The 25,205-nt window shown below is 52.8% G+C and overlaps 1 protein-coding gene across 3 annotated transcripts in view; it reads right to left on the bottom strand.

Moving 5' to 3' along the window:
• Positions 1-22,631, bottom strand: part of BCL9L (BCL9 like) — a 45,811-nt gene extending 23,180 nt beyond the window's left edge. Inside the window, exon 1 of one of the 3 annotated variants that reach the window (XM_080983381.1) lies at positions 20,377-22,631. The gene's annotated coding sequence lies outside the window, so the exon portion shown is untranslated. The remainder of the gene's footprint in view (positions 1-20,376) is intronic. The other 2 variants (XM_080983379.1, XM_080983380.1) reach the window with 2 other exon arrangements.
• Positions 22,632-25,205: the final 2,574 nt, after the last annotated feature.

The following is a 25,205-nucleotide window of genomic DNA, read 5'->3' as shown; positions in this document are numbered from 1 at the left end:
CTGAGCTTGGCACCCAGGATGACCCAAATCCATCACAGGCTTTGGAAAGGCAGCACCATGCAGCTCCCCCCCTGCCCCCCCATCAGAATTATATTGAGCCAGAGGAGAGGAGATGCAGGTGGGAACTGCGAAATGCATAGATTTCGTTTTGGGGGGCCTCAACCCACCTGCAAGGGAGGCTTCTTGCTTACTTGAAAGCTAAAGGTCAGAACTGCCTCTCTTTAGCTTTTGGGGTTTTTTTCCTGAGCAGAGGAAGGGGTGGGTGGGGGCTGCTTTGCTCTTCTGCCTTTGGGTATTTTCCCTGTTGAAATCGCATACCCCCACTGCAAGATGCTTGCACCCAGAAGGAGAAAGAGACACATTTCTATTTCAACCAGAATTTCCCAAAGCCAGTCACACTGGTCCTTACTGAGAAGAAGAGTGTTTCTACACAAAGTGGCTAGGAAACCCCTGTGCTTTTTAGTGGGTAAAAGGTAAAGGGACCCCTGACTGTTAGGTCCAGTCGTGGACAACTCTGGGGTTGTGGTGCTCATCTCGCTTTACAGGCCGAGGGAGCTGGTGTACAGCTTCTGGGTCATGTGGCCAGCATGACTAAGCCACTTCTGGCGAACCAGAGCAGCGCACGGAAATGCCATTTACCTTCCCACCACAGTGGTACCTATTTAACTACTTGCACTTTGACGTGCTTCTGAACTGCTAAGTTGGAAGGAGCTGGGACTGAGCGATGGGAGCTCACCCCGTCGCGGGGATTTGAACCGCCGACCTTCTGATCGGCAAGCCCTAGGCTCAGTGGTTTAACCCACAGCATTTGACAAGCGCTACAGAGATCAAGTAGCCAAGTATTCCAGGTTGGAGCACTTGATCCTGAAGTATCAGCAGCTATGCCTGGCAGACCCCAGGGGAACCAAGAGGGACCCGTCCCATATAGTAATCAAACGGTAACAGTACAAGACCTATGCTGGATGATGCATGGAATAATTGGCCTCTGAGAGTCAGATGGTTTCCCTCCTTTATTTTATTATTTTAATGTGAGAAAGGAAAGGAAGGGGAAAGCAAAACAGCCAGACAGTCCATGCTGCATAGAGGGCCACGGGGTTTTTAAGCAGGTAAGGTAATGGCAGGCTTCAACATTCTGCATTAAATTTAGATTTCACCTTGAGCCTGTTTATTTTTAAAACCACTGCTATGACACAGTTGAAGCGTAAAGTTTTGTTTTTAATTTAATCATTTATTCCCACCACACAGACACAAGCACACACTTAGGGGGGGGCAGTGAGTGAAGGAAAAGGTCTGGTAGGCAGCCTGGCACTTTGTTCCTGGGACCCTACTGGGGGAAGTTCCTTTTGTGCGGCCCCTCCAGAACAAACCCACCATCACACACACACACAGCCCAAGCAGCTCACACTTCAATTTCGGTCTGAATGGTCGTTATTGTCCGCTGCTCCAACAGAGAGATGGTAACACACTGCTGCAGCCTGGCTGCGTTTTGGGAGTCTTTACACATGCTAATCAGGTGAAAACTCCGCCTGGAGAGAATTAATATTTAGCAAAGTTCCCGCAGTTTGCTCATACAAGGATCATATTGTTGATGCTTCCACATCACAGTCCAAGAGAATTCTCCCAAGTTTTAAGGAATGAGGCTGGTCTGCTTTAAGAAACAGTCTCTGGTTCCTCGTGCAAACTTCCCTGAAGCCAGGGCCATAAAGGCTTCCAGAGTCCTGGGTGCCAGCATCCCACCCCCACCCCTCTGAGGAGTCGTCCGGGTGCCAAGGATTTTTTTTCTCACTCCTGCCAGCAACATTTCCTAACACACACTTATCAACTGAAAGTCTTGTGCAATAAGGGGCAGGTCCTCCTTGTTTACTTGAGTGTGTGGAGCTGCTCTGGGCCAATAGCTTTTGAACCCATAACAAAAGGAGCTGGGGAGAGTTAAGAGCACCCCCGCAATTGCCCAGACACCAGGCTATCAATAGACAACAGAACCCTTTGTAAGGTGCAGAAAAAAATAATGGAGTTCAGACCCAAAACAGCACAGAGCCAGTGAGAGAGGTGACCCACACTTGCTATTCTACAGACCCAGGGTGGTAGGGCTGGGGGATATATTGATATATCGTTCAAAACTGGTCTGAAGTCCATATCATGATATTGGTTTCATAATATTTGACCTGGCAATATATCACGATTTATTATGTGTGTGTACGTGAGCACACTATGCAAAAATCACGATGTGGGGGAAAACCACAAAGCCAGCCAATGCCTCTACATAGCTCCATCCTTATTTCAGACAGTGTAATATATTGGTATATTGCAATGTTTAGCAAGTGATATATCATGATGCTGAAAACCAGGTATCGCCCAGCCCTATTCTGTGGCACCTTAAAGCCTAACAGACATACTGTGGCATAAGCTTTTTTGTGTCCACTTGTTCATTGGATGAAGTGGGTTTTAATCTACAAAGGCCTGTGCCATAATAAATCTGTTAGGCTTTCAAGATGCTACAAGGCTTGGTGATGCTGTTTTTAAACAAAGAGGGAGCTCCCCCCCCCCACGGCAGTGCCTTGCCTAAGGAAGCAAGTGCCCGCTGGCACTACACAGGCATTGGCACTGAATGCAGAACGGCCAAGGAGCAGAGAGGTCTTCCTCGCTGGGGACCTAGCACCAGCCAGCAAGGGCTGGCCCAAGAGGTCCCTTCCTGCAAGACCCGCTGGGGGCTGGCAGGATGCTCAGGGCTTTCAGAGAGAGTGAAGTCCCTCTGGCTGGAGCTGGCTGCTCTTTCCACCCGGTGCCGAAATACCAAATGCTGCTGCTGCCACCCAGCTTGCTCTCCCCATGGAGGAATCCAACCAGCTCACACTTGTTCCAGCCCCAAGAGGGGAGCGGAGGCAGCAAGAGCTTTGTTGTGCATACACGAAACTGTCGCTAAGTGAAGAAAGAAAGAAAAAATCCAGGCGGGAGGGAAAAGGGGGAGAAACCACAGTTTGATTTCTGGTGGCCAGCCAGCTCACTGACTCAGCCAGCTTGGTTGCCTGCCATGCACAGTTAAAAACAAAACACTTTCTGCAGCCGGGAACCAGTGGGGGTAAGCAGTGGGGCTTGGGGGGGGGGGCAGAGCAAGGAGCGGATCCTGCATCAGCCATGGGCAGGAGAACACTGCAGGGGGGGCACTGAGTGCTAAACTGTGGCTTGCGGCATCCCTTCCCAGGGCCCTCCTAGTTTCCCTGAGCGCAAAAAGGAGACGATTTTCTATTAATGACACTAGGAAAGGTTCCCTGGCTCCAGAGGGCTTTACACAGGGCTGCTGCTGCTGCTGGGGGCCAGGAGCTGCCTGCTTCATAGCAGGTACCCCCTGGTGGCACTGGCTTAATGGCAGAGCATCAACTCTGCATGCATAAGGGCCCGGTTCAATCCCCAGGTAGAACTGGGGAAAACTCCTGCCTGAAAATTAGGGGGAGCAGCTGCCAGTCAGTGCAGCGAAGACAATGCCAAGCTAGGTGGACTGAGAGCTGGGACAGGTTCTTGGGTTTCCCCAAAGCTTCCCCCACAGAGTTCTATCCGGGACAGGTTATTTCGTTTGCGATGCACTAGCCCCTTAGAGCAAGAAATCCCGGTGATTAAGCAGTATATAAATAGCTCAAATAAAACAAACAAGCCCTCGGTTGCAGAATGTCAACCCAGGATAAAATATGTGGCTCTTGCAGAGCAGCTTCAGCCCTGCAATGGGGAAGGACTGGCTGTGTGCCATGCAAATGTAACCCTGAGCAGAGCAGGACACACCATGGGACAGCTCTCTACTAAGTGTAGTGGTGACTGCCTGCCTGCTCCACAGGACTGTTGTGGCACTGCCCAGTGCCACCTCACCCCTAGCCCGGAGCCCATGCTCAAGCCCAGCAGAGGAAGGAGGAGCCCGAGGCAAGGAAGCCCGCTCTGGAGCAAGAAAATGGCTGCTTTGTGGCAGGCGTCTCTTGCAGGCTGGAGCCTGAAGGTCTGGGAGCAATTTCTGCCTCCCACGTGCTGGGCTGAGTTTGTACTGAGGGTCTAAGGTCAGTGCTTTTCCAAAGCACTCTGGGAAAGACGCCAACTGGAGCAAACTGCTAACACCCCCTCCTACCGCACTGAGCAAGCTGTGGCTTTCTTAACCCATTGCAGGAAGCAGCCAACAAGCTCTGCTCAGTCCCAGCAGGGACAGTTGGCCTTCCAGGGTGGAGGGAGGGGGGAGAGGGAGAGAATCCTGAAGACATGCAACAGAAGCAGCAGATTGCAGAGATGGGCAGCAGGCTGCAGATTCACCCACCTGCAGACAGTCGCCTACCAAAAAGCAAGCAGCACTCAGAACCTGCACTTTGGGGCACATCAGACCGTATCTAAAGCTGACTCCTTATTGGCCCAGACTCAAGCCTGGGCACATGCGGGTTTTCCATGGGTAGGATGCTTCAGCCCCCAGCAGCAGAGGGAGAGAGGGAGGGAAGGAAGGAGGGAAGGAAGGAAGGAAGGAAGGAAGGAAGGAAGGAAGGAGGCAGCCCAATGAGAATAGAATATTGCTCCTTCCTCAGAAAATGTTGTATGCATGCACACAGCATGCTTCCAGGGTTACTGGTCCATCCCTGCACCTCTCCAACTTATATTCTCTTCCCTTCTCCACCCCCCAAAGTAGGATATCCCAGCTCTGACTGAAGCAGCGTGTAAGGTCACTCGAGGGCAGCAATGGAGGGATGTTATCACGGTGGACAGCTGTACCACTTACTGAACTGCAACCAGCAACACATTCTCAAGGCAATCCAGAGTTCCCCTGACGTTGCTGATTGCATCAGCCCCCCTTCCAGCGGAGACGGAAGCAGAGAAAAATGAGACTTCAGTGGCAGGCCCAATCCTTTACATGCTGAGCAGCATTAGAGGCAGGAAGACAAACACGGAAGCAGAAGCAGGCTGGTGTGGCAAAGGAGCCCCCCCCCCCCCCCGTTCAACGCAGACAGGGCAAAAGAAATGCATGTGGGCTCCAGCAGAGGGCAAAGATAGCTCCCACAATATACGCAGGAAGTCTACCCTCCTGCACTTGTGATGATACTCTCTGTCCCCATCATCAATGCCCCACACAGCTGCAAAGCAAGTGACAATTCCCCACCCCACATACCCAGGAGGTCCCCAGCCAAGTGCTCTCTAGTTCCCAGGGAACGCTAAGGCCCCAGGCTAAGGCAGCACACTGCCCACTACCGTCAGGAGCCGGAGTCAGGTGAAGGTCAGCAATAACAAAACACTGATGTCAGTGAAGTTAACTCTTTATTCGAAGAAACCAAAACAGTGCAGGCCTACTGATCCCCGCAACTCTTCCCGGCAGGCCTTGCCCCGGTGAGACAGTTGCAAGGACTGAAGGTCCCTGCCTTTCCACAGATGTCTAAGTCCCCTCCCCTCCAGGGTTTCCCCCAAACAACCAGAGACTGTGCCTGCACACAACCAGACTCTCCTCTGTCCTCTTCATCTCTCTGCATGTTCTGGGAGAGTGAGGAGAGCTGGTTGCAGCAGGAGAGGGAGATTCCCTGGATTCTCCAGCAGCCTACCTCATCTCTGTCTACTGGCCCCTGCCCTCCACTCCAGCCTCTGAATCAGGCCTGCTCCATGTCCCAGCCTCTTCCTGCTTACTGAATCCTGTTACCTCTTCAGCTCCCTCCTCCTTCCAGTCTTCTCCCTCTGACCACTCATTGTCTTCCCACCACCAATGCCCTGGGTCTGAGCCTTCTTCCCCTCAGGGATTACCCAGCTGGTGCTTGCCACTACTTCTCTGCATCCAGCCACTCCATGACAACTACCTGCTCTACCTCCTGAAAATGCCACACTCCTTCCAGCCTGCCCCATATACCACTAGGTAATGTTGGCCAGCTCCCCTTGCCCATCTCCCATGGCATGCAATCAGCTTCCTTCTATCCAGAAAGTCATGTAAAGGCTTGCATCCTGTCCAGCCATCCCATTAAACCCAGTAATTTTCAGTGAGGAGATGCAGAGCACCAGTGGTGCCAGCAGGGTCAGGGCTCTCTGTTCAGAAGAATTAGCAGAAGGGTCCCCAAATGCAGTAGCAGGGCAGGCTAACCACATTGGCAGTTAAGTGAAGTAATACACGTCATCATCTAAAGCAGGGGAAGGGCAGTGTTCGAAATTAGCCAGGTGCATTTTGCACCTGGTTTTCAACCACTTACAGCCAAGTGAAGATGCCTGGGCACCAGGATGGCACCTTGAAATGAATACCTGGGGATCATTGGATCTAAACTGTTTTCACACACTAATACCCCATCCTGTAGAATTCTATCAGTTATATTTTGTCTGCACCATCAGAATGAATTTCAGGAACCAAAATGCTTTTTCTGTACTGGGATGCAATCTCAAAAATGAAAGAATGATCTTGATACGAATCCAAGGCAGACCTTTTAACATAACAGTAATCCAAGTTTATGCACCAACTACTGGTGCTGAAGAAACTGAAATTGACCAATTCTATGAAGACTTACAACACCTTATTGAAGTGACACCAAAGAAGGATGTTCTTCTCATTATAGGGGATTGGAATGCGAAAGTAGGGAATCAAGAGATAAAAGGAACAACTGGCAAGTTTGGCCTTGGAGAGCAAAACGAAGCAGGGCAAAGGCTAATAGAGTTCTGTCAAGAGAACAAGCTGGTCATCACAAACACGCTTTTCCAACAACACAAGAGATGACTCTACACATGGACATCACCAGATGGGCAGCATCGAAATCAGATTTATTATATTCTCTGCAGCCAAAGATGGAGAAGCTCTATACAGTCAGCAAAAACAAGATCTGGAGCTGACTGTGGCTCAGATCATCAGCTTCTTATAGCAAAATTCAAGCTTAAACTGAAGAAAGTAGGAAAAACCACTGGGCCGGTAAGATACAATCTAAATCAAATCCCTTATGAATACACAGTGGAAGTGAGGAACAGGTTTAAGGATTTAGATTTGCTGGACAGAGTGCCTGAAGAACTATGGATGGAGGCTCGCAACATTATACAGGAGGCAGCAACGAAAACCATCCCAATGAAAAGGAAATGCAAGAAAGCAAAGTGGCTGTCCAATGAGGCCTTACAAATAGCGGGGGAAAGAAGGCAAGCAAAATGCGAGGGAGATAGAGAAAGATACAGGAAATTGAATGCAGATTTCCAAAAAATAGCAAGGAGAGACAATAAGGCCTTCTTAAAAGAGCAATGCAAAGAAATAGAGGAAAACAACAGAATGGGAAGAACCAGAGATCTGTTCAAGAAAATTGGAGATATGAAAGGAACATTTCGTTGAAAGATTACCGTAATAAAGGACAAAAGTGGTAAGGACCTAACAGAAGCAGAAGACATCAAGAAGAGGTGGCAAGAATACACAGAGGAATTATACCAGAAAGATATGGATGTCTCGTACACCCCAGGTAGTGTGGTTGCTGACCTTGAGCCAGACATCCTGGAGAGTGAAGTCAAATGGGCCTTAGAAAGCACTGCAAATAACAAGGCCAGTGGAAGTGATGGTATTCCAGCTGAACTATTTAAAATTTTAAAAGATGATGCTGTTAAGGTGCTACACTCAATATGCCAGCAAGTTTGGAAAACTCAGCAGTGGCCAGAGGACTGGAGAAGATCAGTCTACATCCCAATCCCAAAGAAGGGCAGTGCTAAAGAATGCTCCAACTACCGCACAATTGCACTCATTTCACATGCTAGCAGGGTTATGCTTAAAATTCTACAAGGAAGGCTCAAGCAGTATATGGACCGAGAACTCCCAGAAGTGCAAGCTGGATTTAGAAGAGGCAGAGGAACCAGAGACCAAATTGCTAACATGCGCTGGATTATGGAGAAAGCTAGAGAGTTCCAGAAAGACATCTACTTCAGCTTCATTGACTATGCAAAAGCCTTTGACTGTGTCGACCACAGCAAACTATGGCAAGTTCTTAAAGAAATGGGAGTGCCTGATCACCTCATCTGTCTCCTGAGAAATCTCTATGTGGGACAAGAAGCTACAGTTAGAACTGGATATGGAACAACTGATTGGTTCAAAATTGGGAAAGGAGTACGGCAAGGCTGAATATTGTCTCCCTGTTTATTTAACTTATATGCAGAATTCATCATGCGAAAGGCTGGGCTGGATGAATCCCTAGCCGGAATTAAGATTGCTGGAAGAAATATCAACAACCTCAGATATGCAGATGACACAACCTTGATGGCAGAAAGTGAGGAGGAATTAAAGAACCTTTTATTGAGGGTGAAAGAGAAGAGCGCAAAATATGGTCTGAAGCTCAACATCAAAAAAACGAAGATCATGGCCACTGGTCCCATCTCCTCCTGGAAAATAGAAGGGGAAGAAATGGAGGCAGTGAGAGATTTTACTTTCTTGGGCTCCATGATCACTGCAGATGGTGACAGCAGCCATGAAATTAAGAGACGCCTGCTTCTTGGGAGGAAAGCAATGACAAACCTAGACAGCATCTTAAAAAGCAGAGACATCACCTTGCCAACAAAGGTCCGTATAGTAAAAGCTATGGTTTTCCCAGTAGTGATGTATGGAAGTGAGCGCTGGACCATAAAGAAGGCTGATCGCCGAAGAATTGATGCTTTTGAATTATGGTGCTGGAGGAGACTCTTGAGAGTCCCATGGACTGCAAGAAGATCAAACCTCTCCATTCTGAAGGAAATCAGCCCTGAGTGCTCACTGGAAGGACAGATTGTGAAGCTGAGGCTCCAATACTTTGGCCACCTCATGAGAAGAGAAGACTCCCTGGAAAAGACCCTGATGTTGGGAAAGATGGAGGGCACAAGGAGAAGGGGACGACAGAGGCCGAGATGGTTGGATAGTGTCTTTGAAGGTACAAACATGAGTCTGACCAAACTGCGGGAGGCAGTGGAAGACAGAAGTGCCTGGCGTGCTCTGGTCCATGGGGTCACGAAGAGTCGGATACGACTAAACGACTAAACAACAACAACAATGCAGCTTGAGCAGGAGCAGTCAACACTGTAACAGGTCAGTTTTATGTTTGGGCTGCCCTTGGATCAAGCGACTTTTCTTCTTTAAGTTCTTAACTAGCTCAAATTGTCATCTGAACTAACCAAACGTTTAACTGAGAATCAAGCTGTCAGTCTATTGTTTGGAAAATAAGACATTAGAGCCGTCTTGCCCCAAAATTGCAACTAGGCATTCCATTTTGGCGATTGTAACCTTGGTTTAAGGAGTCACCTGGCACCTAGCTTATATATCTGAGTTTCTAACCCTGGAAGGGGGATGTCGCATAAGACTATCTAGTCTAGAGTTTAAAATGACTTAACAGCACCACTGCCTAAGATCATCTCTTCCCAGGCAGGTAAGAACACAAGAAGAGCAAAGGCTCATCAAGTCCAGCATCCTGTTCTCACAGTGGCTAACCAGAAACTGGTACAGTGGTACCTTGGTTCCCGAATGGCTTAGCTGTCAAACAAATCGGCTCCCGAACGCCAAAAACCCAGAAGTATGTTTTCCAGTTTGCCAACGTTTTTCGGAAGTCGAACGTCCGATGCGATTCTGCTTGAGTGCAGGAAGCTTCTGCAGCCAATCGGAAGCCACACCTTGGTTTTCGAATGGTTTCGGGAGTATTAACGGACTCCTGGAATGGATTAAGTTCGAGAACCAAGGTACCACTGTATTCAGAAGCATGCCATCTCTGACAGTGGAGGCAAAACATATCCATCAGGGTTAGGAACTGCTGGTGAGCAGGGTTGAACCGCACTGCTGGCAAGGCTTTCTGACAGCACCTCCAGAGGGAGCACCCTGGGAAAGGCACAGAGAACCTGCATTCAGGATGACCCAACCCAACCTGCTCTGCAGCCACAGAAAATTGGTAACAGCAGCAGGTGCAGGTGGCTCAGAGCTGACAGCTGATTTCCAAAGCAGAGCAGGAGCCAGGAAGGAAAGGTACTTGGTTCTCTTGCCCACTGTAGTCCACACAGCATGCCCCCTACCTGAAAGTAGGGTTCTTCCCGCTTCCCTCAACCAGGCAGCAGAAGCCTCAGGCCCCAGCCCTAGCTGAGCAGGAATGGCACATCACAAACTGCACTATGCAAGCCAGAGAATCACCTGGGACGGAATGGAGCATCCCAAGAGTCCTCTGTGTGTGTGTTCCTTTAAAGGGAGGTGCTGAACCACCCTGAAGGCTGCAAAAATGAAAAAAAACACACCTTGTGGGCAGACCCTGAGGAAATCCACCCCCCCCCCAGCCACAGAGCTGCGATCCAGAGAGGAGGGCTTCCAGTGGTCAGCGGGTGGAGCTCCAGCACTCCCTATCCTGCCCCACTGGGAGCAGCAGCCGCCTGCACCGCTGCCGCTGGTCCAGTTCTGCAAAATGTGTGCTCACATTTGCAGCAGTAGCTGCCTGCTGCCCGCCCGCCCCCAACCCTGTCCCTCACTGCTGGGCTCGCCTCAGCTGCCAAATCAAATTGCCTTCCCAAGCTGCATTCCTGACAGAAGGAAAGAGGCGAGACCCGAGAGGGGGGACTGGCGCGAGGCCTCCCTCCACCCAGGGCAGCGCACTTCCTCTGCCTGACGCTCATCCACGACGACTGGGAGCAGCTGATGCCGGAGAGAACCGCAGCCTCTGCAGGCAGCCAGGCATCTGCCCCTGCGCCTGCAGAACACACAAAGGGCAGGAGGAGAGGCCCGGAAGGCAGCGGGGTGGAGGGGGGGCTTGGGAGCATTCCCACCCCTGGAAAGCAGAAGCGGCCAGACTGGCTTGGCCTGGCCAGTCCCACTTCCCTCCCCTCCGGCTTCTTTTCACAGAGGGAAAGCCTCCTGAGCTGACAGAACAACACCCCCCTATGCTCCATTTTATAGCACAGGAGATGTGGGAGGCAGTCACTGCCCACCCACCCCCTTCCCCGGCCAGGCAGAAAAACAAGCCGAGCTACAAAGAGATCCCCTCCAAAGGGCACTTTGGGTGGGCCAGACCAACCGGCCTCTGCCCAGCTGAAAGCTTTGGCACTTCAGACCCTGCCTCTCCCAACACTCTTGAGAGAGCAGAGTGTCTCTGCCAGTGCGTGGCATAACAGGACAGAGCCCGCCTAGTGGGTTCAGGGACGCACCCAACCCAAGGATAAAAAGTCACACACAGAGACACACCAGGTGGAACCCCAAAGGTTGCCCAAGCTGCGGCTCCCCAGGGCAAGTTCCTCATCATGGCACAATTCCGAGCACAATTCAAAGTGTTGGTGTTGACCTTTAAAGCCCTCAGCCCAGTATACCTGAAGGAGCGTCTCCACCCCCATCATTCTGCCCGGACGCTGAGGTCCAGAGCCAAGGGCCTTCTGGCAGTTCCCTCATTGCGAGAAGCAAAGCTACAGGGAACCAGGCAGAGGGCCTTCTTGGTAGTGGCGCCCGCCCTGTGGAACGCCCTCCCATCAGATGTCAAAGAGATAAACAACTATCTGACATTCAGAAGACGTCTGAAGGCAGCCCTGTTCAGGGAAGTTTTTAATGTGTGACATTTTAGTGTATTTTTGGTCTTTGTTGGAAGCCGCCCAGAGTGGCTGGGGAAACCCAGACAGATGGGCGGGGTACAAATAAATTATTATTATTATTATTTTATTTCTTCCTTCTGCAAGTATCTCACCTTTCTCCTATCACGGAACCAAGGTGGCAGCACACCTGTGGCTCCCAGGTTGCCGCTGCAAGCAGCACTAAGCAGCTGAGCAGAGCCACTGTGATTCACAAACACAACACATGCCAAATCCACCCTCTTCTCAATCTCCTCCATGCAGGTTGCAGTTTGGCTCATTCGCTCAAGTCCTCTGCATCCTTTTTGCCCAGCTGCCTGTTTCGTTCCCTGCTGTGTTCTGGCGTGAATGTTGCTTTGAACTGCAGGAGGGGAGAAAGAGGTGGCGCATGGGTGGGCTTCTACAGCTATGTGCCAGAGCATTCAAGCAGCTGCCTCCCCCAGACCCCCTCGCCACAACGCCACCCGCCCGTAATCTGCCTCCTGACCCACACCCAGTGGGGGAGGATGGTACTCCCCTTCAGAAACTCTCCCCCTTGCAATCAGAAGACCTTGGCCCTAGGAGATACTACATATCAGTGAGCTGTGCAAATACACCTAAAGTCTCTCATCAAATCCTCAATCTCAGCCCATGCTAGGTACACCTCAGAAACTCTGTCTGTCTTACAGAGGCGCAACTTATGAAGAACGGGTGCCATACCAAAGGCATGCTGGAAGGAAAGCGGGGAGAGAGGAGCCAGAGACCATAGAATCAGAATTGCAGAGTTGGAAGGGACCCTGAGGGTCATCTAGTCCAACCCCTGCAATGCAGGACCTCAACATGGAAAGACATCATAATGGCTAACGTAAATTTGTTAAGTACAACTCCTGCTGCTACACTAGCACTGGCAACATACTGGGTTGAGCCCAGTGCTATACAGAGGGGGAATCCACAAAAAAGGCATTAAGATCAATGTAGTCTCCACTCCCCATCCCAGCAAGAAATGCTAGGTTGTTCTTGCCATCAGTGGGCAGCCCGGTCACCTGTGCATTGTGTGACACAAAGAGGTGGCTAAGCAGAGGTCGGCTTTGCAGTCAGTATCCCAACAAGGGAGAATTCACAAAGCAGACATGAAACGCAAGGCTTAGAAATGCAGCTGCCAGTTTTGATTGATCAAACTGCTTTGATTAACTGACGGAAGCCTCCGATTACCTGAATTGGCATGACTGGGGGGGAAAAAGATTCCTCAACTCTTGGAGGACTTTAAAGCACCACCCACACAGCCTTCTTCCACCCTCGTCAGAACAAGTCCTCCCCTCCCCAGGCTTGTTTCTTAGTTCAACAGAATGCTTGTCCCCCAACAAGGAGAGGACGAGCCACATATAATTTCAATAGCTTTATAATGAGAAATAATTAACATTAGTGATACTATGAGAAAGAAAGACTTATTGAGTTCCTAAATCTCTCCTATCTCCAAGTTTAAGCCATGCAAGCTGGCCTTCATCTGCTTTTGGAGCCTAGAGCTCTTGACAATAATCAACAGAGAAGATCAGGCCTAAATAGTTCAGCAGCCAATAGCTCATCAAGATTGTTGACCAAGCCTTCCAGGGCATCTGCCTCAGAATGCAGAGGAACTGTGGACTCCAAGCAATCACCACAATTGCTGCATTGGTTTAAAAACAAAACCAAGAGCTATGCCTCAGTACCATCCCAACAGAGAGGCATCTATTGGAGGTTCCACATCAATCAGTCCTGGAGTGGAGGAGAGCCCTGGAGGAATGTCTACAGTATGTGCAAAGATGGGACGGATTCTGTTAACTATGTTTGGGATAAGCGCGTCTGCAATCAAAACAGCCTGAAACTGCAAAGCCAGACTAATAATAATAATAATAATAATAATAATAATAATATTACAATTTATTTATACTCCGCCCATCTGGCTGGGTTTCCCCAGCCACTGAGGGCTGCTCCCAATCGAATATTAAAAACACAATACAGCATTAAACATTAAAAACTTCCCTAAACAGGGCTGCCTTCAGGCTATTTGCTTATTTCCTTGACATCTGAGGGGAGGGCGTTCCACAGGGCAGGCGCCACTACCGAGAAGGTCCTCTGCCTGGTTCCCTGTAACCTCACTTCTCGCAGTGAGGGAACCGCCAGAAGGCCCTCGGCGCTGGACCTCAGCGTCCGGGCTGAATGGTGGGGGTGGAGCCGCTCCTTCAGGTATACTGGGCCGAAGCCGTTTAGGGCTTTAAAGGTCAGCACCAACACTTTGAATTGTGCTTGGAAACATACTGGGAGCCAATGTAGGTCTCTCAGGACCAGTGTTATATGGTCCCGGCGGCCACTCCCAGTCACCAGTCTAGCTGCTGCATTCTGGATTAATTGCAATTTCTGAGTCACCTTCAAAGATAGCCCCACATAGAGCACACTGCAGTAGTCCAAGTGGGAGGTAACTAGAGCATGCACCACTCTGGTGAGACAGTCTGCAGGCAGGTAGGGTCTCAGCCTGCGTACCAGATGGAGCTGGTAGACAGCTGCCCTGGACACAGAATTGACCTGTGCCTCCATGGACAGCTGTGAGTCCAAAATGACTCCCAGGCTGCACACCTGGTCCTTCAGGGGCAGTTACCCCATTCAGGACCAGGGAGTCCTCCACACCAGCCCGCCCCCTGTCCCCCAAGAATAGTACTTCTGTCTTGTCAGGATTCAACCTCAGTTCATTAGCAGCCATCCAGAAGCTCAAGACAATTAAGGGTCAAGTCAACCTGCCCCTATTATTTATTTCATAAAATTTATATACTTGATTGTAAACAACAACAAAACCCTTAAAGGGCTTACAAAAAGGTGAAACAATAAAATCAAGGTGGGCCACAGGACACACCAAACTATCAAGCCCCTCCGTGTGATCCAACACAACACACACACACCACAGCCCCTTGTGGTTATTTGCTGTCTGCAGAGAGGTGTTAGCAACTTAGATATACAGTGGTACCTTGGGTTAAGAACTTAATTCGTTCTGGAGGTCCATTCTTAACCTGAAACTGTTCTTAACCTGAAGCACCACTTTAGCTAATGGGGCCTCCCGCTGCCACCGCGCCGCCGCCACACGATCTCCATTCTCATCCTGAAGCAAAGTTCTTAACCCGAGGTACTATTTCTGGGTTAGCGGAGTCTGTAACCTGAAGCATCTGTAACCCGAGGTACCACTGTATAAGATAGGCACCAAATGGCTCCTTAAACCAGGGTTACAGTCACCAAAACGGAATGCCTAGCTGCCATTTTGGGGCCAGGCGGCTCCTAAGTCATATTTTTCAATACGACTTTTTGGTTCCTGAAATTCATCCCGATTGTGCAGATAAAATATCAGATAGAATTCTACAGGATGTGCTGCTAGTGTGTGAAAACAGTTGAGATCCAAGGATCCCCAGGCATGCAAGTCGAGATGATGGAGACATCCTGGCACCCAGGCATCTTCACTTGGTCGCAAGTGGCCGACAGCCACATTCAAAATGTGCCTGGCACCTGGCAAATTTCTAACACTGCTGCAGAGGTTTGTGTGGCTGCTGGCCACCGTGTCTCCTTACAAATGCTGTACCTGCACATGCTCAAATACATCCATCTGGCAGCCAGGTAGCATGTGGGGGCAGCTGGGAGGGGCAGCCTGGCCTCTTCACAATGAAGGGGAGGAGAGCCACAACAAACTGAGATGACAGCCCCAAAGGCGGGTTCTGTTCTAGGCTGCCCAAGCCGGAGCAACCTCTTCAAAGCCCTGGAAGTTAGTGGCAGCTGCTTCATTTAAGCACCAGCTAAGGGGCTGGTACCACCATGCTGCACTGAGGGCACCCCCCCCCCAAAGAGGCTGCTGAAGATTCAGAGGGGAGTATAACCAACTACCGTAACAGAGGTTAGAAGCAAGTCTGAGATGGGGAAGGAGGCCGGAGACTTGAAATGGATGTGAAGCTGATAAGAGTTAAAACTTATGAAAGATCCGGGAAGAGTTGTGTGACTCATCCAAACATGAGCCTCCAACCCCCTGTGAAGGGTCCAAAGAGCGTCCCTAAACTCTGTGTTAGAGCATCACATCCCTGCTCCATACTCCTTTAATCCAACATTGAATCATTGAATTGTAAAGTTGGAAGGGAACCCGTGGGTTATCCAGTCCAACCCCCTGCAATGCAAGAATATGAGACTGTCCCATAAGGGGATCAAACCTGCAACCTTGGTGTTATCAGCACCCACTCTAACCAACTGAGCTACTGGCAGGGGTCTCAGGTCGCTGGCTGACACCCAGAACGCTGCCCTCCCTTGGCGGACACCCACCCACGCACCAGTCTCCATCACTTCTGTGGCCAGGATCCTATCCATAAAACCAGTACAGCCTTGCTTCTCATTAGAAGCGATTCTTGAGAACGGGGAGCGGCTGGGCTACATTAGCCCCCACCCTGGTCTCTCCCCTTTCAGCTGGGACCCCCTCATAAAAACAAGAGACAGCCGTTACTGGCATTTCCTCCCTTCAGAAAAAGGCTGTAAAATTTTCCAAGTGAAGCCAAAGATGGGGGGGGGGGGGGTTTAGAAGAGAGAAGACGAGGAGGCTCAGCTCATTAGCAGCTGCATGGGGAGCCCCTGGAGCAGGGCAGGAATAGGAGGGAGGGAGGCAGCCTTGTCCTCCTCCTCCTAATGCAAAACAGCTCAGTCCTGGGAGAGAAAATAAGAACCAGGCATAAAGCAAGAGGAGGAAGAAGAGGAGGGGGGTAGTCCTTGGCTTCTCATCAAGCCCCCCTCCCATTCCAGGAGCCCCCCTCCCTCCTCCCCCCCCCCACCCTGGCCCTGTCGCAGACACATTGGCCAGCCTGAGATGAGCTGGCACCCGGCAGAGGAAATTCCAGCTCTGTTGCTTCTGGCAGCCAAGCTGGGCTTTGGCCACAGTCGCTTGGAAAGCCTCGACTCAGCACTTTTCTTGCCATGCAAAGAGCCGATTCCAAGCTGCACATCCCCCCCCCCCAAGAAACACATACACATACTCTTCACCGCTCCCACCCCCAGCAGAGACCTCCACAAGCAACGCTGATTTGCTGGGCATTGCACCAGGCCCCAGAGACTTTAGGTGGCAGCTCCTGTTTGGGCTGGTGGGAGCTCGGCTTGCCTGCCTGGCCCAGTGGATTCCTTTGCCAGGGAGGAGTTCAAACCAGGCCACAGTCAAGCAGGCAGGCAGGACACAAGCTGCTTTCAGCCCATCAACCCACCGCTGCTGGCCACTGGTGCAGCCGTGGCAGTTCCAGCCAGGCTCAACTCGTCTTGCCCAACACCCAACAGCAACACCCTGAGGCCAAAGCCCAGCTGGCAAACGGTTCTTTCCCCCTCCTCCTCTTCCTCCTGGTTGTCTCAATAGGAGGCAGCCTGCTCTGGGTGAGGCCCAGCCACATTTGCGGGAGGAGCACTATCACAAGATGCCTGCAGAAATTTGGAATCCAGATGCAACAGAGGTAGCAATGGAATTCCATCAGTCCCCATACTCAATGGCTGGGAGGGCACATACGTCCTGTCTCGAAGGCTCAGTGGTACAGCATCTTAGTTTGTCCCATCCTAAAACCCTGGGGAACCCACTGCCAGCCACTACTGAACTGGATGAACCAATAGGTCTGATTTAGTACAAGCCAGCTCTTTACATCCCTTCCTTCTCCACAAAGAGTTTTTACCCAGCCCTTTGGGCAAGGAGTATCCTGCTGGGACTGAGGATATCACCCTAGTATCATTCAACAGCTGAACCACCCCAGCAGAGTAAGGAACCCCTTTGCAGCCATTCCCTGGCTCAAATTCTACCTGCTCCCCTCTTGAAGATCAACACAAGAACAAACCTACCAATAAAGGTAGGGAGAAGGGAAAGAGGTGCACTAAAATTCTCCACGAGACAGGAAAGACAGAAACCCAGGAATCCTTGAAGTGTCAAGGCAGAAGGGTCAGGGCAATTTTGAGCTGAAAGCAATGGAAACTGCTGCCTTCATCAGCTACTGCTGAAATCCAAAAATGCCAGCCAGGTTTTTAGCCCTCCAAGTCCCACTTAGGCTGCCTGCTTGGGCCTAAAGCAGAAGATCAATAAGATGATCAGAAAAGGACAAAAAGCAACCACGTTTCAACCTCTCACTCCCATGCTCCTGGCCAGTTTCTGAGTTTTAACCAATATATACTGCAGGGACAAGTGTGTTGTGCCTAGCAGTTGGAGCAAGCTCACACACTTTGCCCACTCAACAGTTCACATCTTCATTGTTTTGGCCTCAGCACCCCTTCCCCAAAGCCAAATGCTCATCTTCACACCACAGAGGCATGTGTGTGGCGGAGGCTGCAGTCTACAACCCCACAACTAGAGGAAGAAAACAAGACCAGGAGAATCTCAGGAGTTCAGTGGCAAAGGGACTTGGTCCAGCCCATGACAGGAGGGGGCACAATGGAAAGACACTCAAAGCCTAAGCATGCAGCCGCTTCCAAGGAGAGGCAACCCAATACCAGGAGACACACAGTGTCTGCTACAAACAGTGCCAAGAAAGAGAACATGCAAAGGAATTGGGGGGGGGGGGATGCTGTCCTCAGACATTCAGCAAACAGAGCCTGTGGCTCAGCAAACAGTGCACATGGCCACCCACAAGGCCTTACAGCTCAGTCCCGGATATGCTCCCTGCCAGGGCACCTTCAGAGTCCTGAAGATGGAACAGGCAGCACCCTCCTTAGTGCCAGGTGAGAGATCATTAGCATGAGTGATCCAGAGAATAGCAACAGTCCTATGAGTCCAGATGACTGGAAAGCACCAGCTGTAGCATGGACAGGTCTCTCTCACCACCAACAGCCACAGTGCCCATTTGGCTAAATGGAATTCTGCTCCCCTCGCCCGCCCCCCCCCGCCACATCTACCAAAATAAAGAATATGATTTTTTGCACACATAATGAGGTAGGCTAACCCAGCCCATCCAACATCCCTGTCAAGGCTGGGCCAAGGCTTTTTGGTTATGCAAAGAGTGGGGCCACACAATCTGAGAGGTGCACCCCAGGACCCCACAGCGTCACATGCAATTCGTGGATGCATCTCTCAGGTGCATGTCTCTCTATTGCTGGCACTCCTGAACCTATGACCAGATGACTAGCTAGTGCCAATAAGCAGCCTTGTCTGCAGACCACCTCCCTGGTGGCAGAAGCAGACCTTGACACCACAGGGTGTGGGGGAAGGGCAGAGAAACAGGCCAAAGATCTGAGTGGAGGGAAGCCAGATGATTCCCAGGAAGCTGGAAGTTTTGTGCCGCTGCTAGCAGCCTGCAAGTGCCTGCCTGCCACCTAGGGCTGCAATCATCCTGTGCAGGCAAAGTGTGGGGAGAAGAAGACTCCCAGAACATTGTGGAACTTACTCTGGATCACCCTGCCCAAATCTGCCAGGAAGGAATCACACCCCAGTGTAAGCAGAGGCGAAAGCACAAATCAGGCAGCCCAGTTGCCCAAAGCAGACTTGCCAGTCACCTCCAGGTTGGTCACCTGCAGAAAGCAATAAGAGCCTTCAGGTAGCCTGGCAGGGGAAACCGATAACCTCTCTGCTTTTTCTTGACCCATACAACTAGCCCAGGTGTATGAAGGCAAGAACTCTGTGGCATCACAAGTCAGGCTGCCAAGACAGTTTTGGCAGCCTGGGACCGCAGTGGCCCCCAGGCCCAGCCTAGCAACCCAAGAGCTGGCCCGTTTCATGACTCCGAGTCAGCCTCCTCCATGCAGCAGCTACCTTCAACTGGGTCAATTCCTGAAACCACCTTGCTTGGGTCCAGAGACCATCCCCCTAACAGGTCACCTACCCCAACTGCCAGGGAAAATGTTAAAACATTTCAAAGCCATCCCTCAGCTCCAGACTTGTGAGGTTTATGGTAGCACACCAAGACACAGCTTGTTCTCACAGGCAGAAGATCACAATCCAAACCCGCCCCCGCCTACAGCCAGGAAATAAGTGCCAGGCGCCTCTCCATTCAGAGGTCAAAGAGGGCTCCTGGACAGAGACATCACCACTGCTCTGTTCAAGTCACACACAACCACGTGGCTTGTTCCAGGCCCAACATGGCAGTGGCACACCAAGGAAGCTCACAAACAGACCTTGCCCAGGGCTGGTTCCTCTTGTTGGGAAGGCCAGCAGGAGAGAGATCCTCCGGGCAGAAGATGACAAAACTACATGGGATTTGGTGGCAGAGGGCACTGCTGGACACCACAACCACATGGCTCTTACCACAGGAGGGCTTTAGTCCCACCTGGAAACACCCACCAGAAGCCAGGAGGAGTTTGAGTTCAACATCTGGGGAAGACAGGGCCAGGTTCTGGCACCCAAAGGCTTTCCTGATTTCTTCTCCCCAGCTCCACACGCAACCCCCTGCAAAAACCTCCTGCCAAGATGCAGCTTCCCCTCCGAGGGTCTCAGCCAATGGCACCATTGCCATCGTTGCCCTAAGGAGCGCCAGGTGAGCTGCTCCACAGTGGCCGGTTGCTCGCACCGAAAGGCAGGGGAGCAGGCACGCTGCCCCCGTCCCAGCCACGCCGGGAGCCAAGCAGCCACCCCTGCCGCTGCCAGCGGAGCCGCAGCAACAGGAGCTCTGTCCCGTCTTGCCTGCGAGAGGGACGAGTCACGTCCCCAAGGCAGCTCGCCCCGACGCGCAGGCCTCCTTCCTGCGAGCAGACGGTGCCCAGAGGCCACGCACGAAGGCCTCACCTTGCCCGCCGCCGTCTCGGGGGCAGCCCCCGGGCTCGGGCTGCTCGAGGCCCGCCGAGGCAGCCCAGGCGCGGCCCAAGCATGCAAGCAAGCAGCCTGCTCGGCGCTCGCCTGGCACCGCGGCTCCAAACAATGCCCCGCTCGGCCCAGGGCGCTCCGCCGCTGCTTACCTGCTCAGGAGAGGCCGCCGCGGGGCTCGCCCATGGCCGCCGCAGGAGCACCGCGGTTGCTGCTGCTCGGCAAGGCGGGGGCACGGGCGGGACGCGCGGCGGCGGCGGCGGCGGCGGCCGGTCCTTCCCTTCTCCTCCTCTTCCTCCAGCGCCGCCGGGCCGCCTCTTTCGCTTTCACTTGCCGGGCCGCGCCGCGGAGGCGGCTCCCGCGTCGCCCCTTCGCGCTGCCGCTGCGCCTGGCCCGGCCTCGCCCTGCCCAGAAGACGCCGCCGGTGCCAACGGGCAGCGCCCGCCGCCGCGTCCGCCTGCCTCTGCCCGCCTCCGACTGCTCATTTGGGGGGAAGAGAAGCGCTCGCTCCGCTTCAGACGAGGAGCTACTCCAGGCAGGCGCCGACGCCGCCGTGTCAAAATAAGAGCCGCCTCCTCCTCCTCCTCCTCCTGCTCCTGGTTCCGCTTCGACGAGGCCTCCCAGCGGCCTGTCGGGGACCAGCACCCGGCTGGCAGCGAGAAGGGCGGGCGGGCGAGCAACGAATTCGGCGCCCCCAGGACCGGCACAACTGCCCAGACAGAGGAGGCGCCGCCCCGTTCTCCTGCTTGGTAGAAGGCGCTCTACCTGGGAGCCACCGGCGGCAAGCGAGCAGGCTGGCTTCCTCGACGGACTGCAAGCTGCAGCGCCCTTGGCCGCCACCAAGCACCGCCCGCTCTACGGAGCGCAGTAGCCCACGGCTGGCTGGAAGGGCCACCGAAGCGGTTGCTGTCACCATCCGCCTGCCTTGCGCAACGCCGTCGCAGGCGGGAGGACAAGCTCAGCCCACCCGAGCGATTCCCGGCCGCTCTCCTCAGTGGGCGGCCCAAAGCGAGCTCGGCCGTCGGAAGGACCGCTTGGGGCTTCCCCCCATCGTCGTCGCACTTGGCTCGGACTGCTAGATGTCGAATGTCCGAAAATTTGGGGGACAAACGCAAAGGCTGGGTGTTCGACGGCCCTGTTTCATTGGCGCGCGCGGGCCCTGGAGGAGAGTGAGGGCACGTGCGCGCCCCGTCGTTAGAAGGCGCCTCCAAGGATCCAGCTTAAGGAAGCGATCAAAGTCTGCACGTGTTGTGAGGCAGGGCGAAGGAAAGCCTTTTCTCACGAGTGACGGCGTCACATCCTTGAACCAACCACGCAAGTGTGATTACAAGTGTGGTTCCAGGTCGTTTATAAGCCAGGCTTAGCGCGTGGACATGACTTGGTGGACACATGGGGTGCGCGGTGTGTTGAAAGAGAAAGGCAGCTTTAGAAAGTGACGGAACCCTTTAAATACCCAGAGATCCGGCTGCCCGTCGCTGTTTTGTGCCGAAGATAAACAGGGACGGCGGCGCACGTGGCGGGTGGGAAAAGGGAAGCGAGTGACTTAATAGGGGAACCCAGGAGTCCGGGCTGCCTGGCTGCTGCTTTCCTGCCCGGTCGCGGGAAAGAGACGGGGCGGGACCCCGAGTCCTCCCGAGTATTTGCGGGCTCGGCCGGCGCAGGAAATTTTGGCAGGCGCTCTTAGCTGGGACTCTTATCCTGACAGGACGCCCTCCTCCCAGGTCGGGCCCGGAGACGTCGGCAAAGCCGCGCCAGTAAAGCGGGCGGCGGGCGCCTGCAGCTGCGCTCTCCCTCCCTCCCTCCGTGCAAGAGCGGAGCCTGCTAGGGCGGCCGCGGGAGACCCGCAGGAAGAGCCTTCCTGTGACGCCTCCGAGCTCTCGGGATGCCGTGGTGCAGCCTCTGTTGAGGCGCGGCTCGTTCCTTGGCGGCCAGGCCGGGCCCCCGCTCCCTCCAGCGGAGTCGAGCAGCACCCAACGGACTGAAGGGAGGCAGAGAGCGCGCCGCCTGGTGCCCAAGGCTCGGCTAGCAGCGGCTCCGCCGTCTGCCCCGCGCTGCTACCCCCAGGCGGGGAAGGGAGCGGCTTCCCCACCGGCAGCTGCTGGTGCGTCCCGTCGGAGCCAGAACACACACCCAGCGGAGCCTGCTGGCAATGCCAGGTCCCAGCCGGGCAACGGATGAAATAAATAAAGGTGCCTCTGAGCGGGTGCAGAGTGGTTTTCTGACCTCATTGAGCAGCCAGGCCCAGCGCACCTGAAAAGAAAAAGTGGCTTCCAGGTGTGATGTGGGCAGAAGGAAATCATGGCAGGTTCTGGCATCTTGTTCCTGCTGGGGTGGGGAGATGATCGGGAATGAAGCAGAAGGTTTAGACATAACAAAATAAAAAAAAAATCCTTCCAGTAGCACCTTAGAGACCAACTAAGTTTGTTATTGGTATGAGCTTTCGTGTGCAGTGTGCATGCACACGAAAGCTCATACCAATAACAAACTTAGTTGGTCTCTAAGGTGCTACTGGAAGGAATTTTTTTTTATTATTTTTTTTTTACTACGGCAGACCAACACAGCTACCTACCTGGTTTAGACATAGACGGACACTCCATTAAAAGTGCTTTGCTGTCATGGCAAGCTTACTGTTATTTCATATATCTGGGAGTTTTAAGGCTGTTTTTCCTTGCTGTGAGAACCAGGTCAATAAAGCATCTTGAAATTTGTGGGGAACTACCCCTCGGATTGAGGCCCCAAAGGCCTTTTTGGAGCTGGAACCCCAGTCTGGGTCCTTTGAAAGCCCACTCACTGCTGCCTCCCTCCGTGAGCTTCATTGCAAAGAGCAGCAAGGTGAGGCAAGCCTGCAGGTTTCAGATGTTCTGCTGGTGGAGGATGGAGGCCTCTCATTGCCTCTCCAGCCCCATGGGCTCCCCTTGGCCCCTGTTACCACCCACCCTTCTGCTGCCAGGTCTCAGGGGCCTCTACAACCTCTGCAGAAAGAAGACAAGGAAAGGGTGTCTTTAGGATGCTGGTGATATAGTGAGAATCCTGTTCCCATGGCAACAGGAGGATTCAGTGGAAGAAAAGGGGATGTAAATCGGATTATCAGGTGGGGGGGGATGTGGAAGGCCTGACAGGCCAGAGAACAGCCACCTGCAGCTTCTGCCGCCTCCTCCTCTCAGTCCCTTGTCCCCATTCTGGGTCTCTGTGCCAGCATCTCCAGCCCTGAATGCCAATAGCCTCCCTTTTGCCAGTGGTCTCTAGGCTGCTGCAGAGATCCTGGGTCCGGTACCTCCCTGATAGCAGGTCCAGGGTCTGCTGAGGGTGGGAAAGGAACTGTGGGTTAAAGGCCCTGAGTCAGAGAAACACAAAACTGCTCTTTAGCTCCCTTCCCAAGAGACTCCTAGAATGTGGGTGGAGATCTCCCCGCTGTAATGTTATGGCTTTCACCTGTGACATGTAGATGTGTAACAGGAAGGGGATGCAGAGCATGTGCCCAGGTGAGCACTCTTGAGACCAGACAAGGGGCTCCAGGATGACACTCAGCCTCACAATTGTTTTCTGGAGGGAGGATCGGCTCTGGAACATCTAAGAGTGACAGCAGAAGTGAGACTGCCTTTGAGGATGTGCAGAGTGTCCTCCCTTCATCTAGCCCCTACTTGCCTGGACTGGAGCAGAGCCCCCAAGTCAAAAGGTTTTGAGATTGTTGGTTGGACGTGTGGCTTCACAGCCATATTCTATTTCAAAGTTAGCTGCTCTGGGCCTGCAGCAAGAAAAACCAAGCAAAGGCCAAGCCAGGGTCCATCCAATGTCCAATTTGTGGGAAAAGCAAGAAGTACTAGGAGGCGGAGATCAAGCATCATCACGGCTGGTGTGTGTGTGTAAAAAAAGAAAAAAGCATGCTGCTCCTTTAAATGTGCCTAAAGTGTTGTCAGTAGATCTGCCGAGGTGGAAGACTTAATCCCCCTGCTCCCTCCAAGACCCTCTCAGCCACTGTGATGGGATAATTAGATGCGAGGGCTCAGTGCAGACGATGCTCCAGTCGCCTAGCAACTAATGGTTCCCATGGAAATGGCAAACCACAGCCTCCGAAGCAGTAAGTGAGCAGTGCAGCAGCAGAGCAGGGCAGGGAGAGTTGCCTTGACTCTTCGCTCTGATCCTCCGCTCCTCCTGCAGAGGCCTGGAGGTATTACTGGAAGAGGGGGAGTGGAGGGGGCGCTTCACAGTGTCCCTCTTTCCAACTGCAGGGAGAGGGAGGGGAGTGGCTGTGGATAGTCATGAGCTCTCCCTCTGCGCCCCCCCCATCTCACACTTCAAGCACCCGTAGCAACAGAAGAGGGCTCCAGTGCCCCCTTGCACCCAGCTGCCAGTTCTTCCTACCTTTTCACTTACAACCTGGTGCAGAAAAATGAATTTAATAGAAAGGAAGTAGGTGAAGCTTTTTCCCAGCACTTTTTCCTGTTCCTGGAAAAGCTTCCCCTGGTTTGTTTTCCCATGTCAGGCTGCTGTTGAAAGTGCAAGAGCAGGGAAGAGGCAACACAAGCAGATGTTGCCCTGTCCACATCTGCATGCAATGCAGTTGCGGCAACACAGGCTGCCATCAACCCCAGGCAACGCTCTGGGTCCTGCTGAAGGAGGATCTGGGCTTTGCAAGGGGGAAGGACAAGCACCTGTTCTGCATGCAAGAAGGTCCCTGGTGTCTTCAGGTGGGGCTGGGGAAAAGAATCTCTGCTTTAAATCCTGATGGTGGCTGAGTGTGCTTTCAATGGTGTGCATGCTGCCCTCAGGTTTGGCTCTTCCTCCACTCTGCAGGCTGATTCCACCCCCCCCCCCAATACACACACACAAAGAATGAGCCATTCATAGCAACAGTTTCTCTTGTCCCCACAAGCCCTTCCAGAATGGCTCAGCAGGACATCCTCCCAAAGAGGCCGCCAAGGTGGTGTTGGGAGGGACAGCACACCTCCCCAGTCAAGTAGATCTCCCCCACTCACCTCCC

This window comes from Podarcis pityusensis, assembly GCF_964106645.2.
Source record: "Podarcis pityusensis genome assembly, chromosome: 15".
In the NCBI taxonomy this organism is placed as follows: domain Eukaryota; kingdom Metazoa; phylum Chordata; class Lepidosauria; order Squamata; family Lacertidae; genus Podarcis; species Podarcis pityusensis.
This window is presented reverse-complemented; position numbering and strand designations above follow the sequence as displayed.